The following is a 7,096-nucleotide window of genomic DNA, read 5'->3' as shown; positions in this document are numbered from 1 at the left end:
TATCATAAACCACTGCATAATTTGACTATAAAATCAAAGTATAATAGACACACAGTTTTAGAGTTCAAAAGCTTAACACAATGACATTTGGAGTATATCAGTACATCAAGTTTTTAAACTAAAAGAAGACAATGTATTTCCCTATTCAATCCTTGTATTTTAGACCAACCCTCTTCTCCAATAATCTTGCGTGCCTCAAGGGGTGGGATGCTCAGGACCTAGAAAAATCAAACAAAAACAAGATGTGCTATTCAAATGAATCTTTCACTGCATCCTATTAGATAAAAGTATGACAAAAATAGATCTATAGCAAAAAATCAGAATAAGGAAAATAGTTAACTAGCTGAAGTGATATATATTTCAATATCATACATCCATTAAGATAACATTCTTAGAGCAATTAGACTGTCTTATAGAGCAATAAGTCAAAGCTAAGTGTTGAGCCCCCTAAGAAATAAAATTACTACTATGTAAACATATTTTATTCGAATTTTGTAGTCCTTATAAGACTTAAGCATCTGAGTTTAGGAGCATTGACATCCATTAATTTTCTTATCTAGTTAACTAAAGATCATGCAACTAATAAATATTTTCTCTAAAATCATGGAGGATGAACATAAGCAATAATATCTCATAGGAACATGATTACATGTGAGATAGTTATTTACAAAAAAAACAAATCTAAATAGAGCATTATAAATTTGTATACCTCTTATTCTAAATTCCTTTAGTTTCTACAAGAGCATATATTAGATTGAATTGTTAAGAATTAACAGATGAAATATTCTGTCATCTATTATGCACGTGGATAGGTGTTCTCATTCATTTTTCATAAGCATACTCATCCAATAACTGGTGCATAAAAACAATGCACATGATTGCCTTGTTATACACAAAATAAAAGGTTTAATAGAATACCATCTTAGAATTTTAGTTCAATTGAAGTGTGGCTGTAAAATGAACAATAACACTAATAGAAGTTGAAATATGGGTATGGAGAACATGTAACTAAAAATGCATTTGAACAATTTTACCTTTATTGCCATCTAGCAAAGCTCGAAAACTCTTGATGAATTCTTCACAATTTGGGATCAATGTTTTCACCAAGAACTCTACTGGAACACGAGAAGCGTCAAAACTGAGACAATCTAACATGCTCAACATTGAAGATCCCGTGGCCTCCGCATTATGTTGCCGGAAATAGTCAAGCAGCTCAGTTTGGTCCTGCCGGCCATATTGGTTAAAACACCTTTGAAGTATCAATGTTTGTTCCTTGGCCCAATCTTCTTCCTTAGATAATTCAAATCCTTCTACGGCTTTCTTTGCTATGTAGATGATACTGGCCATCGTGGACACTCCCTTGAGCTCATAAGCCTTTTTGAAGCTCGATTCCAAAGAGGCTTAAGTTTTTTGATGTTCCAATCTAGTTGGAAATTAGTATGTTGCCTTTTATTCAAAATTTCAACTTTGTCATTGGGGTATGCTCGGAGGAGTGGTTTCAAGTTACCTACATTATTAAAAACAGTATGGAGGCGGTTCATTGATCGAAGCAGTGATTGGATGAACCTCACATGAATAAGAGATTCTGATTTCGGAAGGCACCTCATCCTCTCTAAAATAATAATCCCTGATTGCCTCTCCTAATTTTCTTTCCAGTTCCATCATGTCGTCTTTCATGGAGACATCATCCGAAAACAGTGACCGCCACATAACAAGGAATTCATGTATTATTTGAAAAATTAAAAAAACTTCAGAAAAATTCATCAATGCAGATATTTCATCTTGAATAGTATATACCAATTCTTTATTGAGAGCCAAGCAGAATTCCATAAAAACACTGTTTGATGAAAGGAGAGGTGCCGAAGATTCCACCATAGAACACCCGCTCATTGAGAATGAGTATGTTGAATACGATGCTGAAGTGTTTAATATACTTCTTGATCGTACTCATCGGGGTAGCAGATCTGTCGGGTCTTAACTCCGATTTGCACAACTTCAAGAACTCTCTCCTATTTCTTGCGTACACCTCAATCTGGCTCATGGATGTCATGCTAACGACGGAAAGCTAAAGGATGACATGACATCCATGAGCCAGATTGAAGTGTATGCAAGAAATCGGAGAGAGTTCTTGAAGTTGTGGAAATCGGAGTTAAGACCCGACAGATCTGCTCCCCGATGAGTACGATCAAGAAGTGTATTAAACACTTCAGCATCGTATTCAACATACTCATTCCCAATGAGCAGGTCTTCTATCATGGAATCTTCGGCACCTCTCCTTTTGTCATGCAGTGTTTTATGGAATTATACTCGGCTGTTAATAAAGAATTGGTATGTACTATTCAAGATAAGATGTCTACATTAATGAATTTCTCTCAAATTTTTTAATTTTTCAAACAATACATGAATTCCTTGTTATGTGGCGGTCACTGTTTCCGGATGATGTCTCCATAAAGGCCGACATGGTGGAGTTGAAAAGAAAATTAGGAAAGACAATCAGGGATTATTATTTTAGGAAAGACGAGGTACCTTCCGAAATCGGAATCTCTTGTTCATATGAGGTTCATCCAATCAGTGTTCGAGCAATGAACCGCCTTCATACTGTTTGTAATGATGTAGACAACTTGGAACCACTCCTCCGAGCATACCTCAATGGCGAAGTTAAAATTCTGAATACAAGACAAGTTCTAGTTTCCAACTATATAGATTGGAACATCAAAAAACTTGAACCCTCTTTGGTGATGTTCTTCTTTACAGGAGCAAAGAGTGATAACAAACTGAACATTGTTCCCAAAAGAAACCAAACCACCATCCTGCCACAGTGATCCACCACAAGTTCTAGCAAAAAGAACTTCATAAGTTCTTCAACAAATTGGTAGCTCTTCTGAAGTGATAAAACAAAATTCATCACCGCAAATCCAGCGGTAAAATATCACCGTTTCTTCTTTGTCTTTGTTCTTGTTCTTCTCCTCTTCTTGAAGAGTAAGTGTAGAAAAATATCACCAATAAGGAGACGAACTCACCACAGGCTTTGAATTGACGCTGATAGTGTAACACTTTTCCCTGATAAATTTTCAACCGAGGGAGAGCAAATGGAAGCACAATGACAGGGGATGCATTACCGATTTCCATATTAAATGAAGAAAGAAAGGAAGAAGAAGTGTTTGTATGAGGTGAAAGAAAGGAAGAAGAAGAAGAAGTGATGTTAAACGATATGTGTTTGTATGGACTATGGAGTGAAGTAAAGGAAGGATAAGAAAAAGCAAGTGAAATTAGCTGGGACGTGTTTGTATGGAATGAAGCCAAGCAAAAGATTTAAAGTTAAAGTTATTATAATTAATCCATACAGAGTTAGATAATGTATTAATTTCACTATAAATTTTTAATCCAAAAAGTATACATTTGTAGGAAAAAAAAAGGTAAGTAGTATTCTTAAACTGAATTAAAAATAGTATCTATTAATAATTAATGATTTAGAAATATAAAAAATATTTTATATGAATTAAAAAGTATTTAGAAAAATAAATTTTTTAGTATCAATGAAATATTAAGATTTTATTATAATTTATTTATAAAATTCTTATATTGTGTTTACATCTGAAGAAAATTTAAAATTAGTGAATTTCACTTATCATGTCAATAGAACTATAAGTTGCTTAATGAATACACGGGTCAATGTGAGAAGAGAAAATTTTGAACCAAAGAGAGTATTGAGAGGGCCAGAGATATTGAAGGGAGAAAAATTTATTTGGGGTTTTCATTCGTGACTAATTATTGATGTGCATAATTTCACGTCATAAATTATTCAAGCAGAAAATACATGAATATTGAGCCTTGTTATTTTTGTCATACTTCGTGGTAAAATATTACCAAGCCGATCAGATTTACCTCTAGAAGTACCAGTTTGGGATTCTTGAACAACAATGTCTTGTGCTTGTGGATTACTTTGTGATTGTTCCATCTGTAACATACAACAAAAAAAATATATATGATCATGAACAATTACTAAACCAGCAAAAATCAATAACATCAGCAAACAATTATTAGCCTATTGCATTATTTAATTGGTTATGTTGGGATAAAAAAGTGCAACTACAAGAAGAAAACAAGAAGACTTGTCAATGTTAATTGCATACAAGCTTCTGTCCTGTCAGTAGATTTTGGTGACGGTCAATACAAAATGGAGCCTCACCTTAAATCTAAGAACTCCATAATCTTTATTCACCTTTCTTCACTTAGAATAATACAGTAGCCGCTATAATCAGTTAGCATTAGAGTATTCTTTTTTAAGTTAAAACATTCTGCCAATAACTAGAGAATTCTCAATTAAATCAAAGGCTGCACAGTTTTCTTGTATGAACAGAAAAAATTAAAGCACCAGCCATAAATATTATAGGGGTGTTCGCGGTGCGGTTTGGTTCGGTTATATGGGAAAAAGTCATCCGATCCGATCGTTTATTAAAATTGCGGTTCGGTTTGGTTCGATTTTCTTTCCGAAATCATTCGAACCAAACCAAACCAATTAAAATCGGTTTGGTTTGTTCGGTTTATTTAATTAATTCAAATAAAAACCATTATACCATTTCACAGTCACTAACAAATAACAATAGTCAACCTAACTCAGAGATCACTAACAAATGAGCAGAAACACAACAAACTAAATTAGCAGATAGAACAATGATCAATCGGACTCAAATTACTAACAAATTAGCAGAAGCACAACAAATTAAAATCACTAACAAATGTTGTAAAAACAGCAGAAGAAACAGATGGAACAATAATCAACCTGAACTGAATCAATAAAATCAAGATACACAACCAAACTAATTCCAAAAATTTTGCAAAAATAGTGCCCCAATTCCAAACTAATCAAGATATAGAACCAAACTGAATGAGAAATACAACCAAACTATTTCCACAATTTTCATGTGGTGCACTAATTCCACAAATTCTTCCTCTTTCACCTTCCCCTTTCCTGCATTAACATTGAATAAACAAAAATTCAGAACCAAACCTAAGAAATAGAACAAAAAAAACAACCTGAAGACTAAGCCAGAATTAAAAAAAATAAATAGAATCAGAACAGAACCTAAAAAACAAAATCTGAATCCATAAGAAGACTAAGCCAGAATTAAAAAATAAATAGAATCAGAACAAAAAAAACAACCTGAGATGGAAGGATAACACTGCTTCAATGACGGAGAAGAAGAGACTGGACAGCAACACGGCTTCAACGACGGACGAGAGACGGGCGACGAACGGCAGCGGCTTCGACTACGTCTGGTGCGTGCTGCTGCGGTTCGTTGAGGACGACGACGGCTGTTGGTTCGTGGAGGAGACGGCTGCTGGAGAGGTGGTGTGTGGAGCCGTCGAGGATGAGGGACAGAGAGGAAAGGACCGCACCACCACGATGGTGCTGTCCGGCGACGTCGATGGCGGAGAAGAAGGAGGAGGTCCGGCGCTGAGACACAGCGCTAGAGAGACTGAGAGAGAGCTCGAGGAGTTAGGGTTCCTGGTAGTGGAGGGGTGGCTGCGGCTAGATTTGGAGCAATTGTGGTGGAAGGCTACTTTTATATTAGGGTTTTTTAATAACACCGGTTCGGTTCGGTTAGAGTTTTCTCTAATAAAACCGAAAACCGAACCGAACCGCAAAAAACTGCAAAAAATTATTTTTTCGGTTTTTTTCGTTTTCAGTTTATTCAGTTATCAGTTTTTTTGGTTCGGTTGATCGGTTTTGTTCGGATTGGATCGGTTTTGAACAGCCATAATACCAGAAACAAAATTGAACTCGGCACAAACTAATTAACATGTTAAAGTTACAGGTTTCAGCATTTTAAGTTCATACGTTATCACTTTCAAACTAATGTTATGCGATAAATCATGAACAGAAAATCAGAAATAACAAATAAATGATAAATCAATAACCCCAAGCAAACAATTCCTAAACCAGCAAACAATAACTTCAGAAAATCCAGTTAATCAGCAAATTAATTATTAACAAATAACAAGTATTATCAAAATCAAGTGCTAAAGGCCTAAACACTAAACCAGCAAACAGACGCCGAGGAATCAGTGCTTACCGGTTAACACAGAGAAGGCGAGGTCGGCGAGGAGAAAGGCGATCGACGGCGACGACAGAGGACGCGACACCGGCGAACACAAAGAAGGCAAGCTCGGCGATGACAACCACGCGGTGGGGGCTGTGGGGCTGCGGTGGCCAAAACTGTCGCTGTGGGATGCGGTGCCTGCGGGCTGCGGCGGCTGCGCCGATTGGGGGCTGCGGTGGCTTCTATGGTTCGTTCACTTCCATAGAAGAGAGGAGAGGAGATGGGTTTACGGGTCGGGGAGTAACATGAAAGGGACTAGGGTTTCACTCCAATTTTGACTGATTTTGACTAAATTTATTTAGTTACCAAATATGGCCAATTCTCCCATGCCTATAACTTGAATGCCGAAATTGCCTAAATTACTCCTTATAGCAAGATTTAAAAGACACACTTAAAACCGTAACTCTTCTAAAAGCGTCACCTAATGGAAAAAAGTAAATTAGAAGATTTAAGAGAAGAAATAATTAAATTATCAAAATTAATAGATCAAAAATTAATGATTTTAACTAATGTTAATTGTAATGACACCGAATTCTTAAAATCAATACAAAATGATTTTTCTCAAAATCTTAATTTTACTATAAGTTTTATTGAATGACTTCAAAAACCTGAAAAAACCTATTTTTCACACGGAATTTCTAAAAAATGTTACCATGGAAATGATTCCCCACATCTTTATCATACTTTTAACCCACAATTAAATTCTATAGTAGATATGCTTGAAGAAATATTAGTATCCATAAAATTTCAAAGAAATAAGGAAAAAGAGAATCCCAAAGAAGAAAAATTTCAAAATATAATCAACATAACAGATTTAAAAGTAAAACCACCATTGAAATTATGAATATTGAAGAAAAATTAGAAGAAGTCACAATGCTTTTTAAACAATTAAAAATGGCTCAAGAAAATAATATTATGGAACATGGTTTTCAAATAGAAGAAGAATTAGTAAATTCTGAAAATATAGAAAATGAAGAACACATTCTAGATTA

At 35.1% G+C, this 7,096-nt stretch overlaps 1 non-coding gene across 1 annotated transcript; it reads right to left on the bottom strand.

Moving 5' to 3' along the window:
• Positions 1-5,528, bottom strand: LOC107624745 (uncharacterized). Its single transcript, XR_015905397.1, has 3 exons — positions 5,165-5,528; positions 1,035-4,972; positions 1-218 (listed from the first exon to the last, which is right to left on the bottom strand). It is a non-coding gene; the product is annotated as an uncharacterized LOC107624745 (transcript).
• Positions 5,529-7,096: the final 1,568 nt, after the last annotated feature.

The sequence above is a fragment of the Arachis ipaensis genome, chromosome B2 (assembly GCF_059453495.1).
Source record: "Arachis ipaensis isolate K30076 ecotype BB chromosome B2, ASM5945349v1, whole genome shotgun sequence".
Taxonomy (NCBI): domain Eukaryota; kingdom Viridiplantae; phylum Streptophyta; class Magnoliopsida; order Fabales; family Fabaceae; genus Arachis; species Arachis ipaensis.
Note: the sequence above shows the minus strand (reverse complement) of the source record. Positions and strands in the feature narration are given on the sequence as shown.